We start from the raw sequence: 23,626 nt of genomic DNA on the forward strand, positions 1-23,626 counted from the left end.
TCTTTTTTCCTCTTTTCCTTTTATCTTCTTTTTCTTTTTGTCTCTCCTTTTGATCGCAACGCGATTATCCAAAAAATTAAAATAAAAGAAAAGAAGAATAAAAAGAGAAAAGGAGAAAAAAGAAGTATTATATATCAGAGAACTACCAAAAGAGAATTTTTATCTTTTGTTTTGACAAACGAACATTCAACTTCATAGACCGTGTGATAAAAATCACTTACTTCGAGATATACGAGAATGGACGAGAGGAAAGAGACAGAGAAAAATATAAAACGGAAGAAATATTTGTAAAAAGTAGATCCCCCGATGAAATATAGGCTAGAGCTACTAGTCGTCGTCATTGTCGTCGTCGTCGATTGTTGATGGTAGTGGTGATAGTTTTAAAGGTAGTGATGGCGGAGTTGGTGGTGGTGGTGGCCGAGATGGTGGTGGTAGTGGTGGTGGTGGTGGTGGTGTTAGTGTTGGTCGTGGTGGTGTCACGCTTTTCGCGGAGAATCGCTCGCGAATTTCACTAACGTGGCCTGCATCATATCGTTTCTCCTATCCCTTCTCTTTTCACTTTCATCCTTCTAAACCACGAACCGCGTTACTCAACCCCTTTCTCTCTCTCTCTCTCTCTCTCTAATACACGTTTTCAAAAGTCCCTTCTCCATCCCCTAGTAGGTACGGCTCTTTTCCTTCGCGAAAGAGAAAGCTTTTTTCAGCGTAGCATTTCCGTGAACGACGGCGACGTCGTCGGGCAATGTAGACGTCTGGTAACGCCGGTTGCCTGATGGAATGGGCGAGAAACCGAGCGAAGAGACGAAAGGAGAGAAAGGGAGTTAAAAAGAGAGAGAGAAAGAGAAAGAGAGAGAGAGAGAGAGAGAGAGAGAGAGAGAGAGAGAGATAGAGAGAGAAAAGGGAGAGGCTGGATATGTAGCCCGTCATAGAATTTTTCTCCGCGTCACATTCACTCGTCTTTTCCCTTTCCTCGACACGAAACGATCCTCTGCTCTTCTCTACTCTTCTCTTCTCTTCTCTTCACTGCGCTACTCTAGTCTACTCAAACGACATTAGGCTTCTTTTTGGATACACAAAATGCTGAGTGAACAAGTTTCGAACATTTTTCTCTATTGCAGTGAACCATAGTCAGTACGACATTCCATTTCGAATGTTTTTTGATATTTGGTCACTTTTAGATTATTTCGCCATTCTGGATATTAGCTAGATCCGAGTCCCTATTAGATGCAAGATATTGTCTTCCCTTTTCTATCTAACCCGCGTAACTCGGTGAACGTTATTATCGTTATTATCGTCGGTGCTTATCGGAGAGCGTTATAGGATAGAGAACGTGTAGGGTATTATCTTGTAGAGAGTGCCGAGAGAACGTTGCTAGATTTTACGAAGCGTTGGTTAGACGATAGGTCGCCTGGATTAGAGACACGTGTGGAATTTCGTTGAGAGCTTTGTAGATGGGTATAGAAAAGGGGAATGATCGAAAGGAAATTGAAAGAGAAAAAGAGCCAAAGGAAAGGACAATGGTCTTTGTTAATGTTGTTACTCTATGAAAAGAAAAAAAAAAGAAAAGCAATGGCAGTAATTTTATCATCGTCGGAGGTGATACAATTTAAAAAGGCATTAAATGTGATTTTCGTTTTTCTTTCTTCATTCTCTCTCTCTCTCTCTCTCTCTTTCTCTCTCTCTCTATCTATCTATCTATCTATCTATCTATCTATTTCTCTTTCTATTTCTCTTTCTCTCTCTTTATTTCTTTCTTTATCTCTTGATGACAGTTTTGTGACGTTACACCTAAGGACCAACTTGTCCCAGGTGTTCATAAGATGTACCTATCCCACTTTCGTCACCTCCTCTCATCTCTTGAATACTCTCTCGAGTTTGAACTCGCTTAACGTTCTCGCGCGCCTGTTAATTATACACTTACCAACTTTGCTTTTATCCCGCGCTCCACTTATTCACGAAGCGGCACTAAAGGACGATGCGTCCTTCATAGTCGAGACGTTACGGCTACGAATTTATTCCCTTTTAGCCGACATTTTTGTCGCTTTCGATCGTCGTGTCTGGTTAACTTAATGTTTCCAACTTTTCAAGTGACCGACTACGAGACACGATCTACGTATGTATGCATGTATGTACATGATTTCCCTTCCCACTATGTTTCTTTCCTATTTCTCAATCATTTTTTCTCATGTACATGTAGTAGGATATATGTTTATATATATATATATATTTTTTTTTATACATTTATTTATGATTCAAGCGAAATTCGAAGAACCGTCACGGTGCTCGTAAATCTTGACAACATTTTTCACTGAACTCGTACACTATAACGTGTCCGCGATAAAACCGATCTATCTCAGCGTCCATATCTGATTATACCGACGTTATATATCGCGATTTTCTTCTTTTACCATTTTTACGAAGTGGTCCTTGCTCGACATGGACGACTATTCTTCTTTCGCCCAGAGGAAGACGATATCGAGAGTCTCTGTTAGTAGTTCGATGAATGCAGCTACCTATCTTGAAGAAGACGAAGAAGAAATAAAAATGAAAAGGAATAAAAAGATAGATAGATAGAGAGAGAGTGAGAAAGAGAGAGAGAGAGAGAGAGAGAGAGAGAGAGAGAGAGAGAGTACATACATTTTTCGTGGATTGATAAAGGATAGAAAAGTAGTGGGCAAGCGAAAAGAAAATAAAAGCATACAGGGACGTCAAAGGAGGACAAACTTTTCGTATCTAGGCTTTTCGGACGAATTAACGAGGCCTCAAAAGCAACCAACTTCGGATATTTTGCCGTTCATCGATCGTACGAATACACCCCATAGTGTAATAGAAATAGTAGTAGTAATAGTAGTCGTATTAGTAATAGTAGTCGTATTAGTAATAGTAGTAGTAGTAGTAGTAGTAGTAGTTATAATGGTAGTAGTACTACCTTTATTCCCGATGTTATACCCTTTCTTTTTCTTTTTCTCCTTCTTTCTGTTTCACCATCGACAACCAAGAGGAAAATGTTCTTTCTCTTTCTCTCTCTCGCTCTTTCTTTTTCTCTCTTTTTTTATTTTTTTCTTTCTTTTTTCCGTCTCTATCGGTGCATCGTCTCTCTTACTCTCTGTTTCTCTCTCTCTCTCTCTCTCTCTTTTTATTTTAACGGAAGGACAAAAAGTACTTTAATTTTATTTTTTTCGCTATGTCGTTGCCGCTTTGGAACGACCGACACGGTTTCGCCGTAACGTCGGTTTTCCTCTGGTTACGAAAGAAAGAAAGAGAAAGAGAGAGAGAGAGAGGAGAACATTTCCGACGATATATTTTGTTGAATTAGTCGCTGCCGCGTAGGACAAAGAACGAAACGAACGAAGAAAGTTAATGCTAAATATCGAACGAGAAGCATTTCGCCGCGCGGAAGCAACGTGCGGAAACTCGATAACGAATGTAAAAAGTACGACGAAAGTTTTAACTTGGGTGCGTTATCCGTCTCCCTTTCTCTTATTCATTCTCTCTCTCTCTCTCTCTCTCTCTCTCTCTCTCTCTCTCTTTCTCTCTTTTCTCTTTCTATTTCTCTTTGCTTGTTCCTCGTAACGATGCTACAAGTTGTACAGTAACGGCTCGTTCGTGTAATAAATTAAATTATTAGGGGAAATGTACGCGCGATAAAGCAGAGTTCAAGCTCGCTTTACAATGTTTGATATTTCGAAAATTTCGTCGGGCGATAGGATGATTCGATATCTCTCTTTCTCTCTTTCTTTATCCTTTTCACTTTCTCTCTTTTTTCTTTCTCTTTCTCTCTCTTTCTCTCTCTCTCTCTCTTTCTCTCTCTCTCTCTATCTCTCTCTCTCTCTCTCTCTTTCTCCCCCTTTCTTTTATCTTTCATATTTTCCCGTGTTTATCGACTTTTCGTTTTTCGTACCCCACCGAGGTCATTGTTGATAATAGTTGGCCCGTTAAAATAGTGTGGCGCTGTTGGCTCGAATGGACACACAAGGAGAGGTTGAAAAAAAATTTCGTGAGCATTCGCTGTTTTAAAAATCGATCGTTAAAAAACGTAACGAACACTGCTAGATAGACAGACAAAATAGCAAGGAGAGAAAGATCAGTATGTGAGACAGAAACAGAGACAGACACAGCGACAGAGAGACAGTGACAGAGTTCGTTCATTCGTTCATTCGTTCGTTCGTTCTTTCGTTCGTTCGGTCGTTCGTTCGTTCGTTCGTTCGTTCGTTCGTTCGTTCGTTCGTTCGTTCGTTCGTTCGTTCGTTCCTCATGGCACTAACTTTAGTAGGAGTATGAAAAGATGGGGAGGAGAAAAAAATAGAAGAGCAAAAAAAAAGAAAAAGAAAAAGAAAGAAAAAAAAGGAGAATTCACTGGAGAGAAGGACTTGGATGTTCGATGATAGAGAAAGTTTTCACTGTAGAGCTCTCGACCGACTAACGACCATCGAAACCATCTGCCTCTAGGATATATCCCGCGAGCGGATCGATCTCTCCCCCGTGGAAAGAACCACCACCGTTCTCTTTCCGCTACCTTCGAATAAATACTAAAAGAATATGTATCTAAACTCATCCATAGGTAATTTGCGAAAAATTATTGCATATCGTTTCTATTATTGTCATTTAAAAGGTTTATATCCTTGATATAAAAAATCGATATAAAACATAATCTCTCCTTTTTATCACCCCTCCGCCCACCTACCCCCCCTTATTCCACCGTATCTGGTTTTCAAATATCTCCTTGTCGTTCGTTAGCTATTTTATGGTGTTTTTATTGGCCGATAAAAAAATAAATAAATAAATAAATAAATATATATATATATATATATATATATATATATATATATATATACAAAGAAGAAAGAAAGAGAATAAGATAAGAATCGTTTGGAGAAGTTAAACGATCAGCCTTGTCTAATCTCCTCGTCTCTTCGAAACGTTCTTTCTCATCTAACAGTAGTGTCTAGTCAAGCGACTTATTAATTATGTATGATCTTCTCGTTGAAATATTCTTCATGAATTTGAAGCGGTGTTTATTATAAATTATTCTACGATACTGCTTCTTTATTCCTCTCACACTCTCCCTCTCACTCTTTTTTTCTTTCTCTCCCTCGTCGTTATAAAATCGAATTTTCTATCATTTTTTATTTCTGCATTTTTTTTCATATAATATATATATACATACATACATATATATATATATATATATATATATATATATATATATATTTATATCTATATCTACGTACAATGAAAATTTCGAAATCGTGGAATTATTTTTTTTTCCCTTGTTTTTTATTTTTGTTTTTTCGTCCAATAATTATTTCTGTTGGAGAAAAATGCTTTTGAAAATTTATCTATCTTTTTTATTTCTTTCTCTCTTTCTCTCTCTCTCTCTCTCTCTTTGTATATAATATATATATATATATATAATATATATAATATAATATATGTATATAATATATATGCTTTCAAAATATTCTAATAGATAGTACGTCAAGAATCGATCTTTCGATTATTTTAGACATTTTGTGTTCTTTTTTTTCTATTCATTTTTTTTCTTACTTTTTTCTTCTTTTTTTTCTTTTTTCCTTTCTTTTTTTCTTTTTTGACGAGAAAGAGAACACGATGAATATTTGGGCGTATCAAACCAGAGACAATAAAAGTCAGAGCGACGTTTATGCTTTTGTAGTTGCGGTCAACGAGATGAAAATTTGATTAGCGAAATTCAATCTGGCGCATTATATTTGGGTTATGTCTAAATAGTGGCCAATGATTGGACCATAGATATAAGCGTTATGTCGTTGAGCCGAACGGCCGTCACGGCGAGTGAGCGGTTTAAATGCGTTTGACGTATCGGATTATAGACGACGCTTTATCGGTTTAACGAAGCAAAGTGTACACGCGCGAACACACTCACAAGCATTCTCTCTTTCACTCATTCTCTCTTTCGTTATCTCTTTTATCGTTTCTCTTCGAAGCTGCAGGTTTCGGATTACCTTTTCGGGATTTAATAATGGCAAACAAATAAGTTTCTGATTTATAACGACATGCGTATTAACGCTGAGACGTGTGTATACATATGCGTGCATTCTATTTCTATGTATCTATCTATCTAAATCATTAGTGAGGTATTATTTTCTCAGGTAACAAAACATTTTCGCGATAGATATGACAGAAACAAAGCCGATTATTTATAATCGTGTAAGCTTATGTATCGGAAGTTAGGTGTTCGATATCGAGTGCGATATTTATATTATGTTTTTGACATTTCCTCTCTTTCTCTCTTTCTCTTTTTATATATATAATAAATAAATAAATATATATATATATATATATATATATATAATATTCTTGTCTTTCTATTACTATTTTTCTTTCTTTTTTTCTCTTTATCTCTCTCTTTCTTTCTCTCTCTTCCTGATGGACCATCCACGCACGCTCTTTCGGAAGAGTCCTTTTTTTCGCGCGCCGACGTAAAAGTTTTTTAATGAAATGCGCCATACGAAATAATGAGCAACCTCGTTACAACTCCGACGTTTCAAACGGGGGAAAAGATATTCTCGCTCATGAAGGGCGATTTTTTATTCGTTCTCTTTTCCACGAGATAAAGGATATCATAGAGAAGGAAAAGGGTAATTTCGTTCCTCGATGAGAAAAACTGGATGGAATAGTGAGAAGAGGATGGGAAGTTTTTAGAGATGAGAGAATAGTCGGATAGTGAGACTAGAAAAGTGGACAAGAGAAGAAACTTGTAGAAAAACTATGAGATCGTATAACGAATTTCGAAGGTCTACCTGCCGTACATTTTATGTTTCGATGCTCTCTAGGACGTAAAGCAAGGGAAATGCAAGTTTCATTTTCCACTTGCTATTAATCAAAATTACGTGGGTGCAAAAACGTTCGCATTGGATTTTCTTCTCTCTCTCTCTCTCTCTCTGTCTCTCTCTCTGTCTATCTATCCTCCTGTAAAACATGCTTTTCTACAGGCAAAGGTTTAATTATCAGAGGCATTCGTTTTCCACGTCGTAGCATCCTGTAGGAAGAAAATAGGCGACTTTGGTGACTGCAATGCAGTAAGTATTGACGATTCGTGAAAAGTTCTTTTGCAATGGACCCTCTCTCTCTTTCTCTCTCTCTCTCTCTCTCTCTCTCTCTCTTTCTATTACATTTCGTTTACTTTCTCTTTCTCTTTTTCTTTTCAGATGCATTACCTTCCTTCCTTTCTTCCTTTCTTTCTTCCTTCATCTCGATTTGAAGAACTCGTTTGGATTCCTTTCGTCGGTCCTTTATATTATCCGAGCTCTTAATCGCACGACTTAAGAAACGAATGGACAAAGGAGAAGATAATCTAACGAGCAACGATACCCCGTTTCGATGACTATCGCAATAGGTACTTGCTTTCGTGGGACTCCATAAAATGCTATCCCTTTGTGCTCACTTTTATAAAGAAAAAGAAAACGAAGAAGAAGAAGAAGAAGTAGGAGGAGATAGAAGAAATTCGAAAGAGATGTCGATTTATATGACCCAACTCGTAACGACGATAATTTAAAAGAGCTTCCCCTTCTATCGAGCATACTACCTATCTATCCATATCTATCTATCTATCCATCTATTTATCTATCTTATATCTTTTCATCTATCTATTTATCTATCTGTCTATATATCAATCTATCTATCTATCTATCTATCTATCTATCTATCTATCTATCTATCCATCCATCCTCGTCTCTCTGATCTTATCTATAAATTACATCAAATAGTCTCACGACTACTTCTATCGTCGTTCTTCAAGACAATTTGTTCTTCCAATTAATCGCACAATTAGTCGAGCAAAAAGTGCCTACGTTTCCAGTACCTTTTCATTTTTTTCCCTTCCGTTCTTTCTTTTTTTCTTTTTTTTTTTTTTTTTATTCCTTATCGTTCGCGTTCAAGAGTAACTTCAACCCTTATTCTTCTTATTTTTCGTTCTTTCTTTTTTTCTCTTCCTTTCTCTTTTTCTTTTTCTTTTTCTTTTTTTTATTTCTTCCTAAACTAGAAGTCTCTGTCAATAAAATGGAAAAGTAAGAAAAGCGAGAAGAAGAAGAATAAAGGCAAGAGTAAAGTTGAAGAGAGAGAGAGAGAGAGAAAGAGAGAGAGAGAGAGAGAGTCCGACTAATATAATGGAAAAGTAATGTCTCCTGGTTCGAACGTGACGAAATTAAAGCGACCAATCGAAGAGGCAAAATTAACGTTCTGTCGGACATGCTTCTTATTTCTTGCCCTCTTTCTTTTTCTTCTTCTTCTTTTTTTTTCTTTATTTTTCTCTTGTCTATATTTAATCCTCACGAGACAAATCTTTTTCTCTCTCTCTCTTTCGTTTTTGTTATATAGACATGCACTGTAATTAGCAATTCTCTCTTCAAGAGGAAAAATATACATTCTCTTCAATGTGAAAAGTTTTTATGAATGTAGTTACAAATACACACACACACACACATACGTAAGTACATACATCTAGATGTAGGAGGTGGCTTGTATCTACGTGTATGTATCTACACGTAGGTGGCTTGAATGAAATATCTTCCATCAAAGATTTCGAAACAAGGGGTAGATTCGTTGAGACGCTGGCATACTAAAAAAGGATTCCAATGCCCGGTGGCAAGTCACCACCGGTGGTTGAGAAAGAAAGGAAGAAAGAAAGAGAGAGAGAGAGAGAGAGAAATAACGAAAGAGAAGAAGAAAGAGAAAAACGTCAAGCGTCAACGTGAAAGCAATATTTTTGTTGCTGTGCCAAAAGTTTTTCCTCTCTTTGCTTGTTTGCTTCACTTCCGTTGCTTGCTTGCTTGGTTCCGTTCTTTCGTTCTTTCGTTTATTTCGGCCACCTAACGTGGCACATCTTTCGGCAAATCACAATGGAGACGTTTCAAATTCATTCCTCGGGCAAGTACAGTTTAAGTAAATGAACGTCATGGATATCAGTCGTGTATAATATTATTTTCAGCCTCTTATTCACGTAGAACGATGACGAAGGATTTTACTGTTCAAGGATTTAAACGTGACATAATTGTAGCGATTTAAGTGCGAACACTATAGAACATTATCGTTATAACTTCGTAACGCGGTCCGCAACTTTTCGGACCAATTTTCAATGTTACATGAGTGCTGGAATAATAGTAGTAGTAGTAGTAGTAGTCGGTAGTAGTTTGGTAAAGGTGACACTGGGATAGTAGTGGTGGTAGTGGTGGTGGTGGTGGTGATAGTACTGATGGTCGCAATGGTAGTAGTAGTAGCAATAGTAGTAGAGACGACGAGGTTGAAAACTCGGACGAAATACGACGTGATAGAAGAAGCCGCAAACTTTAAAGCACCGTAAAACTTCTACCGGGAGACGCGAAGCGGACGGTAATGCACGCAACGCTGAATCTCATTTTCATTGGGAATGAGAATCCATTGGTCTCGTAGACTTTTTTCTTCCCCTTATATTCTTTCCTTCTTCTCACGTTTTTCTTCTCTTATCCATCGAATGCAAATCTGTTCCATAATTTTTTTTTTCACGTTACGTTTTTTTCACGTATAAGATCAATCACATTTTACTAGCAAAATTCTCTTTTTGCATCTATTTCTTCTTTTCCTTCTTTTTTTCCCCCTTTCCTTTTCTTTTTCTTTTTTCATTTATTCCTTCTCTTTCTTTCTCTCTCTCTCTCTCTCTCTCTCTCTCTTTCTCTCTCTTTTTTCTTTTTATATTACTCTTTTTTATATTATTCTAAAAGAAAATTGGTCAATATCGCAAGAATCAATGTTTAGAAAAATCTTGATAATTATAGCACTTTGAAAGTTTCTATCGAAGAATGAAGAAAGTTTAATGAAACGTTAATTAGTGTTGATTTACTAAGATGAAGAAAATAATGAGGTAGATGAAGAAAAAGGTGTTCTCAGCTTTCCTAAAAGACAACGAAGGTTCGAAAGTAAGAAGAGAAAATTCGATAGAAGGGATGATATTCGATAGCTTTAAAACATAGATTATATATAAATATAAAATATATATAAAATATATATATATATATCCATATATATATATATATCTATATATATATCCATATATATATATATATATATATATATATATATATATATATATATAAATATATGTTATGTATAGGTATGCATTCTCAGGATGAGACAAAAACTCTTTCTCTCTTTCTCTCTCTTTTTCTCTCTCTCTCTCTCCTTCTTTTTTTCTTTCTCTTTCTCTCTTTTTCTCGTGTACCTTGAAATCTTCCTACTAATATTGCCAATACCAACGTGTCACGGCTTGTCGATACTATTTGCATGGCTGCCGGCAGCACCTTTTCATTCACGCTCTATATTTTGTACATGTGCCGAGGTTCTTCTTCTATTCGTTTGTAAAATTCAGACTTTATATCTTTGTATTTTCTCAACGATAACAACAATAACAACAACAAATAGGAAAGAAAAGAAAAAAAAAAGAAAAAGAAGAAGAAGAAATGATAAAGAAAAAACATTTATCCAAACACGAGCTTTATGATATTAAATTAAAAAAGATATAATTACAGTGGATTAAACATTAGTTACGAATTAAACATAAATATACAATCGGTTTTGTATGTAATATTTTAATATTTTCTTTTTTTTTTTCTCTTTTTTTTTTTATTATTTTTCATTCAAAGGAATGTAATAATCCATATTATTAATGCAATTGAATGCAATTGAATGCACGTAGGAAAATAATTTTTTTAAACAAACGAATGAGAGAGTGAGAGAGAGAGAGAGAGAGAGAGATATAAAGGGATGTTGCTTACAGCCAAAGGTTGAATATATTTGCTCGGTAATTAATTATTCGCGCGGTAAATAGCAGCGTTGCGGAACGTACGCATCGAATAACGGGAATCACGGTTCGGTTGAAGGAGCCCCGAGCGTGCGATTTCCTCGCTAAATCCTTCGGAAACTAATATTAACGTTAAGGGAACGCGGTGAGAGTATGTCAGGAAAGTTACCTCGGGAACTATGTAAAGGAAAGGGATGGAGGAAGGATAGGAGGAAGGGAGAGAGAGAGAAGGGATATCGGTGGAGAAATAGCAAAATTCGTCAAGTGTAACGTTTAAATCGTATCGATTTACGAGTGAATTTCGTGGTATTGAATTTGATACCAATAAAATTTAATTACCAATAGGAGTAAAAGTGAGAGAAAGAGAGGAAAAAGGAGCAATGAGGGAGAGAGAGAGAAAGAGAGAAAGAGAGAATTTACCGATTATTATTCGTGAACGCGAATGTAGAAGTGGACACCGGTCGCTTGAGAGAGATTTCCACGAGGATTATGTATTTCTTTTTTCTTTCAATTTATTTTATATATATATATATATACATATATATATATACACTTTATGGTGAGTAAAGAATAAATGAAAATTCGACGAGTAATCGTGTATTATCCGAAACACGTTCAGATTTCCGATCTATCCAAGAGGATTTTAATGGAGGACAACGATTACGATCTTAGTTGGGAATGCTTTTAAAATTATTCGTGAAGGAAATGTGAAGTGACACCGGCAAGAGTAGCATTCGTTGTAGTAATCATCATAGTAGTTGTCATCGTCGCCGTCGTCGTCGTCGGGCATACGATAAACGAAAGACAAAGGGTTGTACCCAGAGTAAATCTCGGAACGTTGTATAGTCGTGAAGGAGGAGAAAGAGGAGGAAGAGGAGGAGGAGGAAGTGAAAGAGAAGGATGAAGGAGGATGAGGATCGCGTCAAAGCGAGTCGTCAAACGCAATCCCGAGTCAGTGGCAAGCGTTTCTCCGCATTATTCCTCTTCGTCTCTCCTTGTATCTTCTCGTTCGGTCGGCCTTAACGTTCCAATATCCTATCTCTCTCTTTCTCTCTCTCTCTCTCTCCCCCTCTCTTTTTAGAGTACTGCATATATATAAAATATGTCTATGTGTATACATATGCATATTTGTGTGTGTGTGTGTCTATGTATCTATTTATCCATGTGTCTAGATGTCTATGTGTGTATGTATGTATGTACGTATGTATGTATATGTATCTGTTTCTGTTGGAAAGGAAGTCTATGTTTCAGGTCAAGAGTCATTCGGATTTTGGCCGTTATTTATTCGAAACGAGACTTCGAGACGTTCCCTCCAAGTTCTTCGTGCTAGTAATCCTGAGCGCAGTGAGAGTTCGCGCGACACAAGGGACGACAGAATGGGTTTTTGGGGATAACTCCGAAGGTCCATCCTACCATCCTACTTTCTCTCTCTCTCTCTCTCTCTCTCTCTCTCTCACTGTTTCTCTATCTCTCTCTTAACCACTACCGAAAGTTATATAAAACCTGTTAACATTTACGAACTTACCAAAGGATTACGAAGGTACTGACCCTGTAATGCACTAACGATGTATCTACTATATAGATGTATGTGTATAAAATGTATATATATATATATATATATTTCTTTTTTTACGATGAAGGGAAAACGCGATATCTTCAATATGAGATTTCGACTAAGCTTTCATAAAATATATTGATGTCTTTTCTTTTTTTCCCCCGATTATACAATAGATTCTAGATAATTTGACATTTTCTTTGGGAAAAAAGTCAAATATTATTTCTTTCTTTATCATTCTATAATTTTGTCTCATTTTATCGAAGTGTTGTATAAGGGATAGTGTGATCTCGGTGATGAGAAGATGAAAAGAAAAAAAATTATGGAAGAAGGAAAACTGTACGTATGTGTGTGTGTGTATGTGTGTGTGTGTGTGTGTGAGAGAGAGAGAGAGAGAGAGAGAAAGAGAAAGAGAGGAATAGCACGACAGGACGAGGGCAAAAGTTTAAAGTAAAAGCCAAAGATGGTTCATAGCGAAAAGTACGGAAAAGTTGTATCACCTTCGAAGGAGGAAAATATGGGGTCGGTGAACAAGGACACGTGGTCTTATCAAATATGGATGGGCACGGTTATAACAGGGCTTATAGAGTACGCCCGAAAAATGTGACCAGTCCCGTATATACTGTATAATATTCTTTCCATCCTTGCTTCCTTCCTTTCTTCATTCTATTCTTTTTCAAATCTACGTAGAAACATCTTTCTTCCTTTCTTTTCTTTTCGTTTTTTCCCCCGATTTGTTTTCCTTTTTTTTTTGTTTTGTTTTTTCTTTGTTTTGTTTTGTTTTCTCGTTGTTGTTTCCTCTTTTTTCTGTCTTTTACGGGAATATCGAGCGAAGTTGGTCAGGGTCGAACGCGAGATTCGTGAAATTGCTCGGATTAAATCCGGTTTTTCGTTTTATTTACCGACAAACAACGCTATCGCGAATAGATTTTAATATCTCCCTCGACGTTGGATGGATACTTTCTCGGTTCAAAAGCAAACGATGTTCTCTCGCGGAAGGAGCAATATGGTGAATCGAGCTACGTAATTAAACTTTTTTTCATGACCAGAGTGAACCCTTCCTTACAAGTTTTGTTCGTTCGTTCTTTCTTTCTTCCTTTCGTTTGTTCGTTCGTTCGTTAGTTCTTAGAAAAACTTTTCGGCCGATATTTAATACTTTCTCGTGAAACTTTTCAGTAGACCGTTAAACGTATCGAAAACATAAATTCACGATCGTCGTCTCGACATAAAAGAAAAAGAATCTTAGTTTCTTAGAGAAGTCCGATTTTACGGATCTACTTCTAGTCCCCATTTCCCATCCCTTAGCCACCCATTTCCTCCTACTTCTGTATAACACCCACCAACACCCTCCGGCCTCTGTCCCCTTTTTCACGACATATTCGAAAAGCTTTCTCGTTTCTCTCTTCGTCGTCGATGGTCGTTCGACCAGAATGAAAAAGTTCTATTAAAGATATTGAAAGATTTCTCTTATCGTAATAAAACTGTATATATTTCATTCCGTATTCTATGTGTGTATCCCTGTATCTATCTCTGTTTACGTATTTCTATGTATATGTAGTTGCAAACATGATGTTACCTAGTTGGCTGACATTTCGCATTAATATTCATGCTAATAACGACACCACTTCGTCAATTTCCGCGAACGACAATAGAGTTAGAACGTCGGCGGTGATAATATCGCGCTTCCCGACTCGAAATGCACCTTCGGTCTAATGCGATCGCGCAAAATCAATTACACCGTGGCGGCCATAATATACGAGTAAAGTTACCCCCCAAAAGTCTCTCTCTCTTTCTCTCTCTCTCTCTCTCTGTCCCTCTTTATTGAACGTACCGCAGCAAGCAAAGTTCTCCTCTTCGTTCGGTAATTCTAACCTCCGCTTCTACCTTAACTCGAGGAATTACAGTCGTTCGAGGAAAACTACTATAGCGTTCTAGAGGCACGTTGAATCAACGAGTAACAAATTGAATCTTTGATAGTTGAAGTGAGAGGGTAAGAGAGAGAAAGAAAGAGTGTGTGTATGAAAGAGAGAGAGAGAGAGAGAGTGAGAGAAATATTTGGTATCATCGAACGATATAGTTGAACTTCTCGTCATTAAATCAGAGATTCTCAAACTTTATTCATCCATTGTTGCTTGCATAGTCATAATAAGCGACGTTATTGCGTCTATTCAAATATGTAAATTGAAGGACTTCCTACGAGTTTACTACTTAATGAAATTATAATATTTGAGAAGTTTGTGAAATGTATTTCGTTAGATGTACGTATTTGAAAACATATAATATTGATAAATGAATAGAAAGTAATGAAAGTAGGTAAATCTCCTGAGGAAATTTAGAATGTTCTTATCCTTAGATATTTATCGATGCGTCAGAGAAATATTTATGAGAAAGAGAGAGAGAGAGGGGGGAGGAGAGAGAAAGAGAGAGGACAAATACATATACATATATAAGTACATAAGTACTTAGATACTTTGAATCGGTCGATTTCAGGCGCGTGCAACGAATGAGCTGGTGGCGCTAGCTCGACGCCAAAAACGACACCGTCGATATTCGAGAACGAAGTAGTTTAACGAGACCCCGACTCGGCGTTTAATTAATCCGAGAAATTGGATTAACGGCACCACCAGCTCGGCCACTTTGGTCGATGTTCGGTGTGTAGAACGGCTGTGGATGGGTTGCCAACCTGAAACAGCATGCCTTACGAGAGAAGGAAGGGGGAGAGAGAGAGAAAGAGAGAAGGGGAGGGGGACAGAGGCAGAAAGAGAGAGAGAGAGAGAGAGAGAGAGAGAGAGAGAAAACAGCTTTCGTATATTGGAAAAATAATAAAAATCTTTCTTTTTCATGAAGCCATAGTAAACTGTGGAAAGAGCAAATCAAGATGCATAAGAAACCCGTAGACGTACTTAGATCTTTTTCTTCTTATTTATTTCTTTTCTTTGATTTCTTTTTTTAACGAGATTTTTCTATTTCGTTTGAGAAAACTCAATCATTGCCGTAGCAATAATTTTACCTTTTTCGATGGCTCCTTCCCTTTTTCCTTTTCCCTTATCTTTTTTTCTTCTTTTCTTCTTTCCTTAACTTTCTTCCTTCCTACCTTCCTTCCGCTTTAAGACGCTTTCGTTACTATCTTTTTTTTTTCTTCTTTTATTTCTTTCTTTCATTTTATTATTTTTTTTTTTCTCTTTTAAAGATAAAGCATTACCGAAAAGGGAATCGAACAGAGATGCCACGAAATCGCGGGGAAATGGAATTAAATGTACGGTAAGCAGCGAGAAGCAATTCACCGCGTTCAGCCGCGAGGAGGGAAAACGAATCGAGGCCGATAATTCGAATGGAAGAATCGAGAAAGAAAAAGGAAGCTTTGCCAAACCGATAATTCGAATGAAAGAGTAACGAAGGGGGACGGGATGGTTTGGGTAAGGGAGAGATTGCGATAGGATCTTTACTAAGAGTATTTCTTTTGGACGTTTCATTCTGAAGAAATACTATCTTTCTTTCTTTCTTTCTTTCTTTCCCTTCTTTCTTTCTTTCTTTCATTTTTTCTCCTTCACGGATATTAAGAAAAGCTTAGGAAAAATGAAGATAACGAACCTGATCAATGGAAATTTGCAAATGGTCGTTTGGCAGTTTGTGCACTTAATGATTTCGATAAAATTACTGATAAAGTTTCAATAAAATGTTATTGCCGTATAATCGAGTGAAACAAAAAAGAAAAAAAAGAAAAGTAACGTTGATAATTCAAATAAAAACATCGATCGGATTTACAAAGTTCTTGGTGTAAAAAGATCCCTTTTTCTCTCTATTACCTTTATCTCTTTTTGGACCGGCCAAGTAGAAAAACTTGTAGAATTAACGGGAATAGTAGAGACAGGGAATATAAAAGAAAAGAGAAAAGAGAAGAAGTAAAAGAGAAAGAAGGAGAAAAGAGAATAGAGGAAACATGAGATTTCCTTGTATTACTTTTACTATAGTAACACTCGCTTCGGAAAATATATTGCTTTTAATATTTTTTTTTTTTAAACAACATGCCAACCAACACGCCGGCCCGTATCTACTCGATTACGGAAATATCAATATTCTTTCGCCGCGAGGATCGAATAATGGCATCGACAGGTGTCCTGGGGAAAAAAGGAATTACATTATGCTAATAGCACTACTCTGCAAATGATAACCGTACGATCGGCTGAACGACGCCCTCCTATTCGTTCAAGAAGAGAATCTTCCCTCTCTCTATCTTTCTCTTCCTATCTCTCTTCTTTTCCTTCTTTCTTTCTTTCCTTCTATTTTTTTTTTCTCTCCCTCTCTCCTTTTTATCATCTTCTTTCATCGAAACCACATAATCTTCTTCGAGCCCCGACTACTACGTTTCTAGAAATTTGCAATATTTTCATTCCATGTTCATAAGACGAGTTTCCCCTGTTGGTTTCGTTCCAGACTCTCGAAGGAACTACTAATGCGTATACGTGGGTGATTTCTTTCTTTTTTATTTTGTTTCATCTCTTTTCTTATTTCTCTTCTCCGTTCCTGTTCTCTCTTTCTCTCTCTCTCTCTCTCTCTCTCTCTCTCTCTCTCTCTCTTTCTTTTGCTCTTTCTCATTGTTTTTCTTTCTTTAATTTCAGTGGACCACGAAGGCACGTTGCAACGGAACTAATTAACGTCTTGCTAAGCGCGAAAGTGGCAAAGTCGTTTTCATCTCGTATATACAACATTTACATTCTACTATTCCCTTTACTCCTCGCCCTCGACCCCGCCCCCTCAATCTCCCATTGCTCTTCCCCTTCTCTTTACTTCACGGTTCCTCTCTTTTGCTGCTTTCCCTTAAAACAAATTTCTTTGATCGAATGGATTAAAATATTACGTTTAAGGATTAACGGGCAAACACTTTTGATTACTTGACGAAATTGCGCTTTCTAGGGGAACTTAAGCGACTGGAAAGAAGTAGGTTGAGAGAAGTTAAATGAGTGAGAAAGAGAAAGAGAAAGGGAAAAAGAAAAAAGAAAGAGAGAATATGAGAGGGACAGAGAGAAAGGTAGAAAGTTTATTTTCGTAAGCGTTCTTAATAAATGCAACGTAATTGATTCTCACTTTTGAGAATAAAAAGAAAAATGAAAATCTAGGGTCTTCTTTCTCCTTCGTGGCATCGAACAAACGAATGGATGGACGAACGAATGAACGAACGAACGTAGGAATGAACGAACGAACTCAGGGAATCGATGTTTGAATAGCTTTCGACTTTAAATGTTGGCCGAGGATCTTCGTTTGGGCGTTACACACGACCGAGCCAATATTAGTTAAGCTACGTTTGCTCTCGTGGCTTTCTCTATCGTATATCACATCGTAATCAGATATAACTGTGGGCTAGTATCGTCAAAGCGTACATTATAAATCGTATCTGTTAGCAATCGTTCATTCCGTTCACGTTCGTTGAGTTCTCTCGAAAGGAATAGAAATTAGAGTATGTCGAGTTATTGCTAAAATTATATTATATACTTTGTATAACTTAGTGCGTATATATATATATATAAATATATATATATATATATACATATATATATATATATATACATATACATATACATATATGATGTGTGTGTGTATATGTGCGCGTATATTTATACTGAATTTTAATTAAATATACGTATGTATAGGTATATGTAATATATGCATATATTATGTATAATGCATGTATAAGTATATCGTTAATAATGATTCGCAAAGTTTACGGATCGACGAGCAAAAATTCAATCAAATTTAAACAGCGAATAACGATCCACATTTAAACTTTAATTCGTGTTGGTAATCAATTATGTATAAATGTGTATATATATATATGTGTATAATATATATATATATATATATATATATATATATATATATATATTTATTGCAGTCGACTCTAAATTTTCAATACTTACCAACTGTAAATATAGATATAGGTATATGGGAATACATCCGGATGGAGATATGTATATGGTTTTCGCAAAAGGCAAGGATATCTACGTTATTCGAGGAATCCTCTGAATTCCAAGGAGGAAAGCCTGAATTCGTGGAAGCTGTTCCTTATTAAAGTGGCAGGTACTTTCAGAAAATAAACGACAGAGAGAAACCTCTCTCTCTCTCTCTCTCTCTCTGTCTCTACCTCTCTTTCTATTTCACCATCTTTCTCTCAATTTCTCTTCCTTAGTTTCGATCCATTTTGCTTTTCTATATGAAGAAGTAGCTTTCCTCTTCATCTACTTCTTCGCAATGTTCCTTCGGTATTATGGTAAACGCAGGATCTCGTATTTCGTATAAGTACGGAAGATAGAAGTTGTTTGATCGATCGTAGAATTACGATCGAATATGAGTTGGTATGCGCTTTGTATGTGGGTGTAGGGGTCGGGAGGAGAGGAAAGGGTAGAGGTAGGTGGGAGGTGAGCTCTCGCGGCCTTGGAAAAGTAGGGGATCGTGGTTTAGCACACGCGTGAGCGAAAGAGAAAGAGAGAGAGAGAGAGAGAGAGAGAGAGGATGGATCGAAGAGAAGATGAGAGGAGAGAAGAGTGTGCCGGGGATAATCCGGACCACGGTCGGACCACGGACGACGGGGAGTTTTCTAATTTGAATGTTTGATGTCGGATCGTCTTTTGTTTCCGGGTCGGGCCGCGGTGGCAGCGAGAAGAAATAAGAGCGGTTACATTCGCCCTCTTCCTCCTACACCTACTTTCCTTTCTCCCTTATCCATTGTTTCCCACCTGATTCCCTGCTACCATTTGTGACCTCTTCCACCCGCTCTCCCATCACCCCCAAACCCCGCACCTCTTCCTTCTCTTTCTCCTTATCCTACTCATTCTCCTCCTACTTTTCTGCCTACTCCCACTATTTCCCCTACTCAGCTCCTTTCTGCTTTCCCACACTGACACCTACATATCGTGTCATTCTCCTTTCACACCATTCCTCCTTCTTCTCCTTTTCTTTCTCCTCCTCCTCATCCTCCTCCTCCTTCTCCTCTTCCTCCTCTTTCTCCTCTTTTTCCTTCTACTTCTTCTCCTTTGAATTCCGTTTTCGGTGTTTCCCCCTTGGTGTCTCTAACTCGTTGCTTATATAGATACTACACACATATATATATATATATATATATATATATATATATATATATTCAAGTACAAATAGAAGCAGCCAACCAGCAACTATGGACCCCCATAAAAATGCTAATGCATCGAAACGTTATGAAGGCTCGCCAAAATAACATTTAGACTACAAATTTGATCTTTCTCTCTTTTTTCCTTTTTTTTTTCTTTTCTGGTACCCTTCGTCGTCAATCCTATGAATAGGAATTGCGATCGTTTTGAAAAGAAAAAAAAAGAAGAAAAGGGAGAAATAAGGGAAAAAGAACAGGAGAAAGTGGAAGAAAAAAAAAAATATTGCGACTTTGATCGGGCAATCGTAGAACGTATTATTAGGACATTGAGCAAAAGATTGTCGACGTTTATCGATTTTATTTTCTCAAAGTGTTGGAAACTAACGACTTGTTTGACGAGTTTACAACTAGGCTTTGATCTTTCCGCACGGTTAATACCCTTTTCGAAGTGTAACCTCGCGATAAAAATGAAAAGAGAGCGAGAGAGAACGAGAGAGAGAGAGAGAGAGAAAAAAAAGAGAAAAAGAAAGGTCATTTTAAACGCGGCCTAGTTAGTCAAGAAAGCAAGGACTTTTGCCGAACGAGTTTCGGTGAGAAATGCTCGTTAAGCACGATCCAGTGCGCTTGAGGACGCACGCCATTGGTGGGTCCGATGCCAACCGCACGTCGGATTTCGCGCCAAATGCGCTCTGGCTAGTCGAGCAACGTAGTAGTGCTTTCCAAAGAGGTTTCCTACACGAACGATATCGTATAATCGTAACATCGATGAATCATTCGATGAAAAGCGTTGTTACTATGGTATACATCTATTATCACAAGATGATAAGTCACAGTCAGTTTTGAATAGAAGAAATTACATTCTTCGAACTAGTCGATTCTTTGCTAAAGGATGACTGACAGAGAAAACATATTTTACAGAGAAAGAGAGAGCGAGGGAGAGAGAGAGAGAGAGAGAGACAGAGGAAGAGATATCATCGTTTAGAAAAAAAAGGACGACGTTGAAAATTCTTTCTCGTTTTTTCTCGACTACTGAAAATTCCACGGTGGGAATGCTCTCGAATATCAGAAATTAAAGTGAACGACTGAGAGAGAAAGAGAAAGCAAGAAAAATGGATGGATAAATAGATAGTTATATAGAGAAAGAGAAAGAGAAAGAGAAAGAAAAAGAGAAAGAGAAAGAGATAGATAGAGAGAGAGAGAAAGAGAGAGAGAGAGAGGAATGGAAAAGAGGGAAACAGTCAACTTTTATAACTTCCGTTATAGCTAGATAAAATCTCATAAGGTTAGCCCACTTACGGAAGAGTTGAAACTCAGAAACTCTTCCTTTTATGGTCCAACGTCAAAGGGAATTACAAAAGATTCATTGTTACTTGTTTTCATCGTTCCCCTCGGTGATTTAACGTTGTGCGAAGGACGCCTTAGGCGCGTTTATTCCAAATGAAATGAGAGAATCGTTGGGGGAAAAAATGTGTTAGATTGACAGAGAAAGAGAAAAAAAGAGAGAAGGGAGAGAGAGAGAGAGAGAGAGAGAGAGAGAGAGAGAGATGTTAAGAATAAAAAGAAGATAAGGAAAAAGAGAAGGAGGGAGGGAGGGAGGAAGGGAAGAAGGGAGGGTAGTGTCTAAGGTAGGATGATGTATTTATATATCTTTGGATTTTCCTTGACGACGCGAGAAAGTAGGTTTCGTATAACGAGAGACTTCGTTACTTACTTGGGATATTCCAAACGCTGTGCGGAGGTGTTCATTTGTCTGCAAAACCGTCGTCACGATCATTACTCTCTCCACAGCTTTTCTCTTTCTATCTGTCTTTCTCTCACTCTCTCTCTCTCTGTGTATTTCTCACCCCTTTTCCTTCTTCTCTCCCACCTTTTCACCTCTCTCCGTTCGGTGGTAGCTTCCTCTTTCTAGAGCTGTTCTCCTTTTCTCTCTCTCTCTCGCTCTCTCTCTCTCTCTCTCTCTCTCTCTCTCTCTCTTTTTCTTTCTCTCTCCCTCTCTTATCAATGTCTTGTAGTTCCTTTTTTTTTTTTTTTTTTTTTTTTTACCACAAACAAACACAGCGTGTTGTACAACTCGCTTCGTAACTACTACCAAGCGCGTAAATAATCAACGCGATGTACAACGTAGTATTATCACTCCTGTACGATCCGTACTGCTTCATTGTAAGTCCTTTTCAAACACAATATGCATATATATATATATATATATATATATATGTATATATATATATAAATATTTATATATATATGTAGGTGAATTAGTTTTAATAATAATGGCACAAGTGCCTGGGCACTGAGAGAGAGGGGAGAGAAAGAGATAAACGGGGAACGAGGAAAGAAACGTTTTTCCTATCGCCTCGTCGTACTCGTCAGATGGACGAGTCTTACTAACTCGTAAGTGATGGTCATTGCTCGAGATTCCGTAGGCGAGTCGAAACAAGCCCGGCAAAAAGCTCACACCACCACTCGATGCTACGAATAATATCTACGTAAAACGTTTTTCTTTATCGCGATCGTTTCCCTTGATATTTTTCCTCCTGTTGCTGTTGCCACTGTTGCTATTGTCGCCGCTGTTACTACTATTGCTGCTGTTGCTGCTACTGTTGCTGCTGCTTTTGCTGTTGCTACTGTTATTATTGATGCTGCTACTGCTACCGTTCCTGTTATTTCTATCGTCGTTGTCGTCGTTGTTGTTTTTGCTCTTGTTCTTGTTGCTATTAACGTTTTATAAATTGAACGATCTTCCTCGGACGTCATAGCGACGATTAAATCAATCTCATCTTCTTTTCCAAGGATTATTCCAAGGATAATTGGAAAAACTTTTATCTTCCATTTGGAGAATGAAAAATCTTACGTTCAAATATTTTAATATGATAAGAGAAAATTAAAGATATAGAGATAGATAGATAGAGAAAGAGAGAGAGAGAGAGAGAGAGAGAGAGAGAGACAGAGAGAGAAGGAGAGAAAAAAAGATAGAGAAGTAGAAAAAATCAGTAATCGAAAAAGAGAAAAAGAGAGATATATGTATATATGAATAAAACAAAAAAAGAAAGTTCGTAAGAAAATATACGGATTTCACAGAGCGACACGCAGTGAATAGATACAGATAGATAGATAGAGAGATAGAGATAGAGAGCGAGCAAGCGAGAGAGCTCCGAGATCAGAGCGCCGAGAGCCAAGCGCAGACTGTTTGCTCGGTCGGAGGCGCCTGCGGTCCAGGCAGCCACGCAGTACACTGAGCCGTGCCGGCTGCCCGGGAGAGCCCGTGGGCGAACGAAGCTCGCCGAAAATCTGCGAAGACCCTCGATTCGATACACTCACCCACTCGAGGGTGGTAGCTCGCGTTCCACCGCCGACCGACCGCGAGTACTCTTCCTTCCGTGAGAATCGCTCGGCTCGACCGTCCTACTATCGAAGTAAAAGAAAAAGAGAGCAAAATAAGGAAGAAAGAAAAAAGGGAGAGAGAGAGAGAAAGAAAGAGAGAGAGAGAGAGAGAGAGAGAGAGAGCAAGAGAGCAAGAGAGCAAGGGAGAGAGAAAGAGTCTTATTTAAAGTCCGAATTATCTGTTGAAAAAGCTACGAGTTCGCAAGGAAAGAATACCGTCTTTTTCTCTTTCTGCCTCTTTTTGTCCTTTTTTGTCTTATTTTCTTTCTCTCTTTCTCTCTTTCTTTCTATCGTTCTATTTCTAACTTTTTTTTCTTTTCTCTTTCTCTTTTTTTATGTTTTCCTTTCTCTTATCTTAATTCTTCGATCAATCGATAAATTCGATCTCTCGAGCTAATCTTAATGAATGAATTTTTAACAGGACGAATGTTAGTCGGGAAGGAAAAATCTCACGCTTTACGTGAGAGAGAAACTAAGAAAAAGTACCTATTCGAGCGTACTACTCGAGCGAGTTTTGTTTGCATGTGATAAAAAGAGATGGAGGGTGTAAGCGTTGGTGTTGGTGGTACGTTATTTGTAAATTTTATTGCATCGGGGCATAGCGTACGGCTTATTAAAAATTTATTTCGTACAATCGTGGATAAATTTTTAAAGAGGGTAGCAAGAAAACGAAAATAAAAAAAAAGAAAGAAAGAAAGAAAGAGAGAAAAGAAAAAGTAAAGAAAAAGTATACGAAGCTAAAATGAGTAGTTAGCTTCTAGTA

The 23,626-nt window shown here is 37.5% G+C and overlaps 1 protein-coding gene across 2 annotated transcripts in view; it reads right to left on the bottom strand.

The window, feature by feature from the left end:
- Nucleotides 1–22,710, bottom strand: part of LOC124422376 — a 42,800-nt gene extending 20,090 nt beyond the window's left edge. Inside the window, exons 1-3 of one of the 2 annotated variants that reach the window (XM_046958744.1) lie at nucleotides 21,872–22,710; nucleotides 21,327–21,649; nucleotides 21,194–21,232 (exon numbers count right to left, since the gene is read on the bottom strand). The gene's annotated coding sequence lies outside the window, so the exon portion shown is untranslated. Of the gene's footprint in view, nucleotides 1–2,408; nucleotides 2,518–21,193; nucleotides 21,650–21,871 lie in introns of both variants that reach the window. The other variant, XM_046958743.1, reaches the window with a different exon arrangement.
- Between the last annotated feature and the right edge of the window lie 916 nt (nucleotides 22,711–23,626).

The sequence above is a fragment of the Vespa crabro genome, chromosome 2, assembly GCF_910589235.1.
Source record: "Vespa crabro chromosome 2, iyVesCrab1.2, whole genome shotgun sequence".
NCBI lineage: Eukaryota > Metazoa > Arthropoda > Insecta > Hymenoptera > Vespidae > Vespa > Vespa crabro.